We start from the raw sequence: 7,014 nt of genomic DNA, 5'->3' as shown, positions 1-7,014 counted from the left end.
AGTGTGGGTAGGTTTGAGTATGTGATGTGTCTGTGTGTGTGCGGGGGGGGGGGAGGGGGGGGGGAGTTTATAAGGAGCGAGTCGGGCGCGCCTCTTCCCAGCTTGGATAGATATTTCAACGAGCAGCGACCACTCACGTCAAAGAAGAGGGAGACACTGGGCCTCTTAGATCATTCTCCTCCTGTTTTCAGCGTTGGGACAGGATGTTGCGCGCGGGTACAGGCACACGCCTTGACATGGCGCCGCCTGCGACACCCTTAGCCTTGTCTTCTTAGCAGCAGGCGAAAGGAAGGGAAATAACCAGAAAAGAATGGAGACGAAAGGGAAGAAAGAAGAAGAAAAGAATACAAAGGAAAAGAAAGGAGAGCAATGGAGGAAGAACAACAACAATAACAAGAAGAAGTTAAAGAAGAAGAACAAGAGGTAGACAAAAGAAGGGAAAAAATCAGAAAATAATGGAGACGAAAGAGAAGAAAGAAAGCATGGAGACAGGAAGCGTGGCAGCGTGGGAGAGAGAGAGAGAGAGAGAGAGAGAGAGAGAGAGAGAGAGAGAGAGAGAGAGAGAGAGAGAGAGAGGTGAAGAAAAAAAATTGGAGAAGGAGAAAATGAAAGTCTGAGTGTATGTGACAATTATGACGTTATGATTCACCCTCCTCCTCCTCCTCCTTTTCCTCCTCCTCCTCCTCCTCCTCCTCCTCTTCCTTTTGTTCGTTCCTTCGTCTGTGTTTTCGCTCAACCATAAATATCAATAGAGTCATTTTGTATTTCTTTTTAGTTTTCGGATCGATTTTGTACCGAGGTGTTTTTTCTCTGTTTTTCTGTTTTCTGTTTTTTTCTTTTATAGCGAGGTAAGGTTTTGTTTAGGTTGTTCTGTTTTTTTCTTCTATAGCGAGGTGTTTTTTTCTTCATATTAGCGAGGTTAATATTCCTTTCCTTCTGTGTTTTTTCTGTTCTGTTCTTTTATTCAGTTTTTGTCTTGTTTTCCATATTAGCGAGGTTAGTCTTTTCCTTTTCTTCTAGGTTCTTTCTGTTTTTGTTTTTTTCATATAAGTCTTTTTCCTTATGTTCTGAGTTTTTTCTGTTTTGTGTTTTTCCTGTTTTTCTGTTTTGTTTTTCTCATTGTGCGTGTTTTCATTGTTCGGGTGGGGGGGTTGTTGGTCATTGTAGGGGTGGTGGTGGTGATGGTCATTGTAGTGGTGGTGAGTGTGGTCATTGTACGTGTGGGGTGTTGGTCATTGTAGGGGAGGTGGTGGTGATGGTCATTGTAGTGGTGGTGGGTGTGGTCATTGTACGTGTGGGGTGTTGGTCATTGTAGGGGAGGTGGTGGTGATGGTCTTTTTAGTGTTTGTGCGTGTGGTCATTGTACGTGGGGGGTGTTGGTCATTGTAGGGGAGGTGGTGGTGATGGTCATTGTAGTGGTGGTGGGGTTGGGGAGCAGTTCTTCAATGAGAAGTTTGAATTGGATTTTCCTGGAGTACATGTTGGCCGCGGGCTCTTTAATCTCCACCTTGAGGGCCCGTGAGCCACAAGAGTAACATACATTTTATCAGTGAAGTAGCCTGTTCTGTGGCAATAAACATCACAATTACCAGCATTCACTTCAAACTGAAGACCTATATTTACAAAGCCATCGTTCCAAGCCACGAGCCGGTAGCCCTTGAAGCCTGGATCAAGGTGCACGTACAATATTAGTTCCATCTTGCTCGGCACACACTCTGCGGTGGAAATGTTCGCCCATTCCTCATCCCCCAAAATGGTAATATCGGCGGGGCAGCGTTGGTCCAGGTCGGGGCTGAGGGATGCGCCGGTCGCTTGCAACGATGCCGTGACAAGTAGCGGGGTCGTGCTGGTGGTGGTGTTTCTAGGGGTGGTGATTGTGGTACGTGTGGGGGCGTTGATCATTGTAGGGGTGGTGGTGGTGGGGGAGCAGTTCATCAATGAGAAAGAACAGCAGTAATAACAAGAAGAAATTAAAAAAGAACACGAGGTAGACGTAAACAAAGAAAAAAATCATAAAAGAATGGATATGAATGTGTAGCAAGAAAGCATGAAGCCTGGCAGCGGAGAGAGAGAGAGAGAGAGAGAGAGAGAGAGAGAGAGAGAGAGAGAGAGAGAGAGAGAGAGAGAGAGAGAGAGAGAGAGAGAGAGAGAGAGAGAGAGAGAGAGAGAGAGAGAGAGAGAGAGAGAGAGAGAGAGAGAGAGAGAGAGAGAGAGAGAGAGAGAGAGAGAGAGAGAGAGAGAGAGAGAGAGAGAGAGAGAGAGAGAGAGAGAGAGAGAGAGAGAGAGAGAGAGAGAATAAAAGGTAATACAGAAGGAGATAATGGAAGTCTGAGTGTATAGGCTGTGAAGTTATGATTCCTCCTCCTCCTCCTCCTCATTAACCGTAAATTCCCCAAACTTAAAAGATTCAAAATAGTGGAATACTCAAATTTGGATGTTAGCTCCGGAGACTTTACCAACACTCGGCAATTTTCTTTTTTTTTACATATATATATTTCTATACCACACCTTAAGCTGTTTCTAGGGTATTTTCCGGTTAGATGACGTATGGCGAGTCCTCCCTATCTGTAAACCGAGCCCGTCCTCCTCCCAGCCACCCTGCAGCATATTATTTTAACAGTTGGAGTAGCGCACAGTTGTAAGTCCACGCAGCCTTTTCCATCCTCATATAATTATTGCTGCATCTGATTTTTGTTTCCCTTCACTAAATTCGTTCAGGCGCATTCTTCTTCCCTTTTCTTCTATTTTCTCTTTATTTTTATCTTCCTTTCTTTTTTTTCCTTTTCTCTTTTCCTCTTTCTTTTTTAGTCTGATTTTTAGTTTGTTTTCAGTCTGACGTGTTTGCTGAGTGTGTTTCTCTCCTGCTTTGTTCAGTTTTTCTTTGCTTCAGTGTCCCATATTTTCTGTGTCTGCGTCGCATGCCTCAGTTGTCAATTTCTTTCCTTCCATTTCATGTCCAGCTTCTCACCATCGACCTGTCAGCCTCTTCCAGTCTCCCTTATAGTACTTGTTGCAGGGAGTCCTCTGTTTCTTGATGTTATCTGTCCATCTCTTTCGGGGCTTTCATCACTGGTGGGGCCTGATGGTCGGCCCAGCCCGTTGTGGCGCAGGCGAGTGTTTATAGCGGCGCCATCTTGTTTTCGCTCATACTGCTCCCCGGAGCTCATTTTTGAGCCTCTCTTTGAAGAGGTAATCTAGAGTCCGCGTTTATAGGTAGTCTTCAGGGCAGCATGTGGGTAGTCTTAGATCACTCAGCGGTGACTAAAAAAGACCAGCTGTGTGGCAGCCAGGATTCGAACCCGCGTCCCTCCTGGATCTCCCGGACGTGGCGCCGGCACGCTAACCACTCGGCCACCGCCTTGATAGTTTTTTACCTTCCATTCTCATGACATGCCCATACCATCGTGGCTGTGCTCTTTCCACAAATCTAAAATGCTTCCAACATATAATTCCTGCCGAATGTTTCCATTTCTTAATCTGTCTCTTCTGGTTACTCCCTTCACCAGGCGCAGTGTCCTCATCTCTGCAGCCTGAATTTTGCTCCTGTGTTGCTTGTAAGGGTCCAGTACTCACACCCGCAAGTGGGTAGGCCTTAAGATAGTTTCATATGTTATTTTCTTCACCTCTTGTGGGACACGTCTGTCTTTAAGAGGGCAGAGGAGAGTCACGTTTTTGCTGTAGATAATGATGCAGTCTTCCATGGCTTTCATTTCCAGCTGTGTGGTCAAACACTGCATTATTATAAGTATATCGCTTCTGTAACTTGTATTAGTTCTACATTTTCTATCTGCATGTTAACCTCCCCCTGTTCTCTTCCAGCAGTCATTAACTCTGTTTTCCCAAGGTTTAGTTTGAGCCCATGCCCCTTTAATACAGTATTCCAGAGGCTGCTCGTGCTTGCAAACTCTTCCGGGTCTCCCTCCACCAAGCCCACGTCACCAGTGTAAATGAGAACAGCAGCGTTCTCCAGGCTGTGTTCGTTAACTCCCTTCCGTCCCATGTAGTTATTTCCGCGTCTCATTCCCTTTTTATTTTCGTTCGGTTAATCTGGCTCAGTGTGTTCGTTAACTCCCTTCCGTCCCATGTAGTTATTTCCGCGTCTCATTCCCTTTTTATTTTCGTTCGGTTAATCTGGCTCAGTGTGTTCGTAAGCTCCCTTCCGTCCTATCCAATTTTCAAACCTTTCGCCGCCCCAGCACACATATTTGACGCGCTGTTTGAAGGAGTTTCGGGCATATCCAGCGGTTGTTTAATGACCCTGGTGGTAGTTTGACCCTTCTTCTGTGCTATGATTGTGAATAAAACACTAGTAAAAACTAATGATCCCGCCCCTGCCCTCTGAAAATAGTTGATGTGAGCGGCGGAAGCGTCTGGGAATACCAACCGACCCTGGAGACGAAACATTTGGTGGCGGTGACGGGACGCGCGCTTTCTGTGCTGATGACACGTCCAGCGTGGCAACGGGTACTGCGAGGAGAGGAGGAGGAGGAGGAAGAAGAAGAAGAAGAAAAGAAGAAGAAAGAGAAAAAGAAAAAGAAGAAAAAGAAAGAGAAGAAGGAGAAAAGAAGTAGGGCGAGAGAAAAGAGAGAGAACGCCTGGAGGAAGAGACGGAAGGCAGGGGCGAGAGTAAGGAGATGAGGGAAGGGAGGGAGAAGGAAGAATTAAAGGAGGAAAGTAAAGGGCGGGAGGAAACAACAACAATAACACAAACGAGAAAAATGAAAACGAATATACATATGAGAGAGAGAGAGAGAGAGAGAGAGAGAGAGAGAGAGAGAGAGAGAGAGAGAGAGAGAGAGAGAGTTTCTCTCTCTCTCTCTCTCTCTCTCTCTCTCTCTCTCTCTCTCTCTCCCCCCCCACAATGACACAGAATCACGCCTATATTAACGCACATAAAATTGACACACACACACACACACACACACACACACACACACACACACACACACACACACACACACATATAAATAAAGTGTTGTTTGTTGATTGTGAGAGAGAGAGAGAGAGAGAGAGAGAGAGAGAGAGAGAGAGAGAGAGAGAGAGAGAGAGAGAGAGAGAGAGAGAGAGAGAGAGAGAGAGATCTTTCGTTTATAAGGGTGGAGAAGGGCGATACGATTGTGTTGTAAGGGACGAGGCGAACGTGTGTGTGTGTGTGTGTGTGTGTGTGTGTGTGTGTGTGTAAAGGAAAGAGAGGAGGAAGGGGAGGGGGAGGAGATGGAAGAAGAGAAGGAGAGAATAAGAAGGAAGACAGCAATGAAAGGGAAGACAGAGTAAGATGAGGGAGAGGAGGAGGAGGAGGAGGAGTAAGAGAAGGAGGTGATAAGAAGGAAGAAAATAATGAAAGGGAAGTAGAGAGAAAGATGATGATGAGGAGGAGGAGAAGGAGGAGGAGGAGGAGGAGGAGGAGGAGGAGGAGGAGGAGGTGATAAGAAGGAAGAAAATAATGAAAGGGAAGTAGAGAGAAAGATGATGAGGAGGAGGAGGAGGAGGAGGAGGAGGAGGAGGAAGATTGAAATGAATGAGGAATGAGATGAAGAAAAAAAATTGGAGAAGGAAGAAAAGAATAAGCAATTTTTATCTCTGCCTCCTCCTCCTCCTCTTCCATTCTCTCTCTCTCTCTCTCTCTCTCTCTCTCTCTCTCTCTCTCTCTCTCTCTCTCTCTCTGTGCATTTCTAGTTCGTGTACGCGTGAAAATCAACAGTTGTGGTAGATATTCAAGCTTATTTTTCAATAATATGTTTGAATGTTTATGTATAAAAAACAACTCAGTTGTTTGCATGGATAATCTAACACACAAGAACGCGAAAAGATAAGCTTGTATCAAATAACTTAGTCATGTCATGCTCGAACGATCTATGATTTTTCATATTCATTGATTGATAGCTCATTTCAGGTATATTAAAAGACATCTGGCTCTGCAAGTGCAAATAAAGGGTATCTTAATAATTTACTACATGTAAATAACGATTAATAATCGAAATAACATGAAATATTAAATAATAACTGTTGAATGCGATGCTGGATTATTTAGGCTACGCATATTATTTACATGAAACATCAAAATTTCTTATGTATAGACACTTGCAGAGCCAGATATCACGTCGCGTACCTGAATGAGATGAAATATGGGTGTCTGAAAGGTTATAGATCATTCGAGTATGATCAGACTATATTTGATATACAAATTGTTCATTCGTGTGATTCTGTGGTAGATTATCGATGCAAATTGATATGTTTCAGTTAATATAAGAGGGCTTGAGTTTTTTGTATGCTTAATCATTCAAATATATCACTGAAAATATAAAGTTGACCTTCACGCAGTCACGAGCTCACAATGCGCAGGTGCCACATCCACGTTCACGAGTGGCCAGACGCCAGACGGAAGGAAACGGACTAAACCTTGTAGGAAAACTTGAGCGTCTTCCTCAGATCTTTCTGCATTTTTGGCTTTCGCTTCCTCAATTTTTTCTCTCAGTAGTTCTCTGTCTTCCTTGTCTAGACAACGTCTTACGAAGCCATTCTTGAACTCCGGACCCTCCTTCATGGAGCTTGTTTGCATCTCTCAATACCTCTTCCATCATGCTAGTGCTCTGGAATGTCACCTTTATAGGCCTATTTTTCCCTGTCTCAAACTTTCCAAGCCTGTGGAATTCCTCAATATCCTTGCCACATATTTCTCCCTGTAGCACCCTATTAGTGGTTTCCATGATGTTCTTTAGGTCAACCTTATCTTGTGTCCTCCTCATTTTTGCCAATTATTACAACAGATTTACTCCTGTCTACTGTTTCCCTGATCAGTTTAGGATTTTTCCTGATTACATCTTTGACTTCCTGTGTAATGTCTACTTGACTAGCTTGCCTTTGCTCTACATTTTGACTGTTCTTGATTTCCTCCTGCTGCTTAAGTATCTCAGCAAAGGTAGTTTTTATTTCATCCTTGACTGAGTTTACCTTGTCAACTGATTCTTCAAACTCCTCTTTTTGCAAAATGGTATTTGCCTGCTTGATCACTTC

Source organism: Eriocheir sinensis, unplaced genomic scaffold (genome assembly GCF_024679095.1).
Source record: "Eriocheir sinensis breed Jianghai 21 unplaced genomic scaffold, ASM2467909v1 Scaffold255, whole genome shotgun sequence".
Taxonomy (NCBI): Eukaryota; Metazoa; Arthropoda; class Malacostraca; order Decapoda; family Varunidae; genus Eriocheir; species Eriocheir sinensis.
This window is presented reverse-complemented; position numbering follows the sequence as displayed.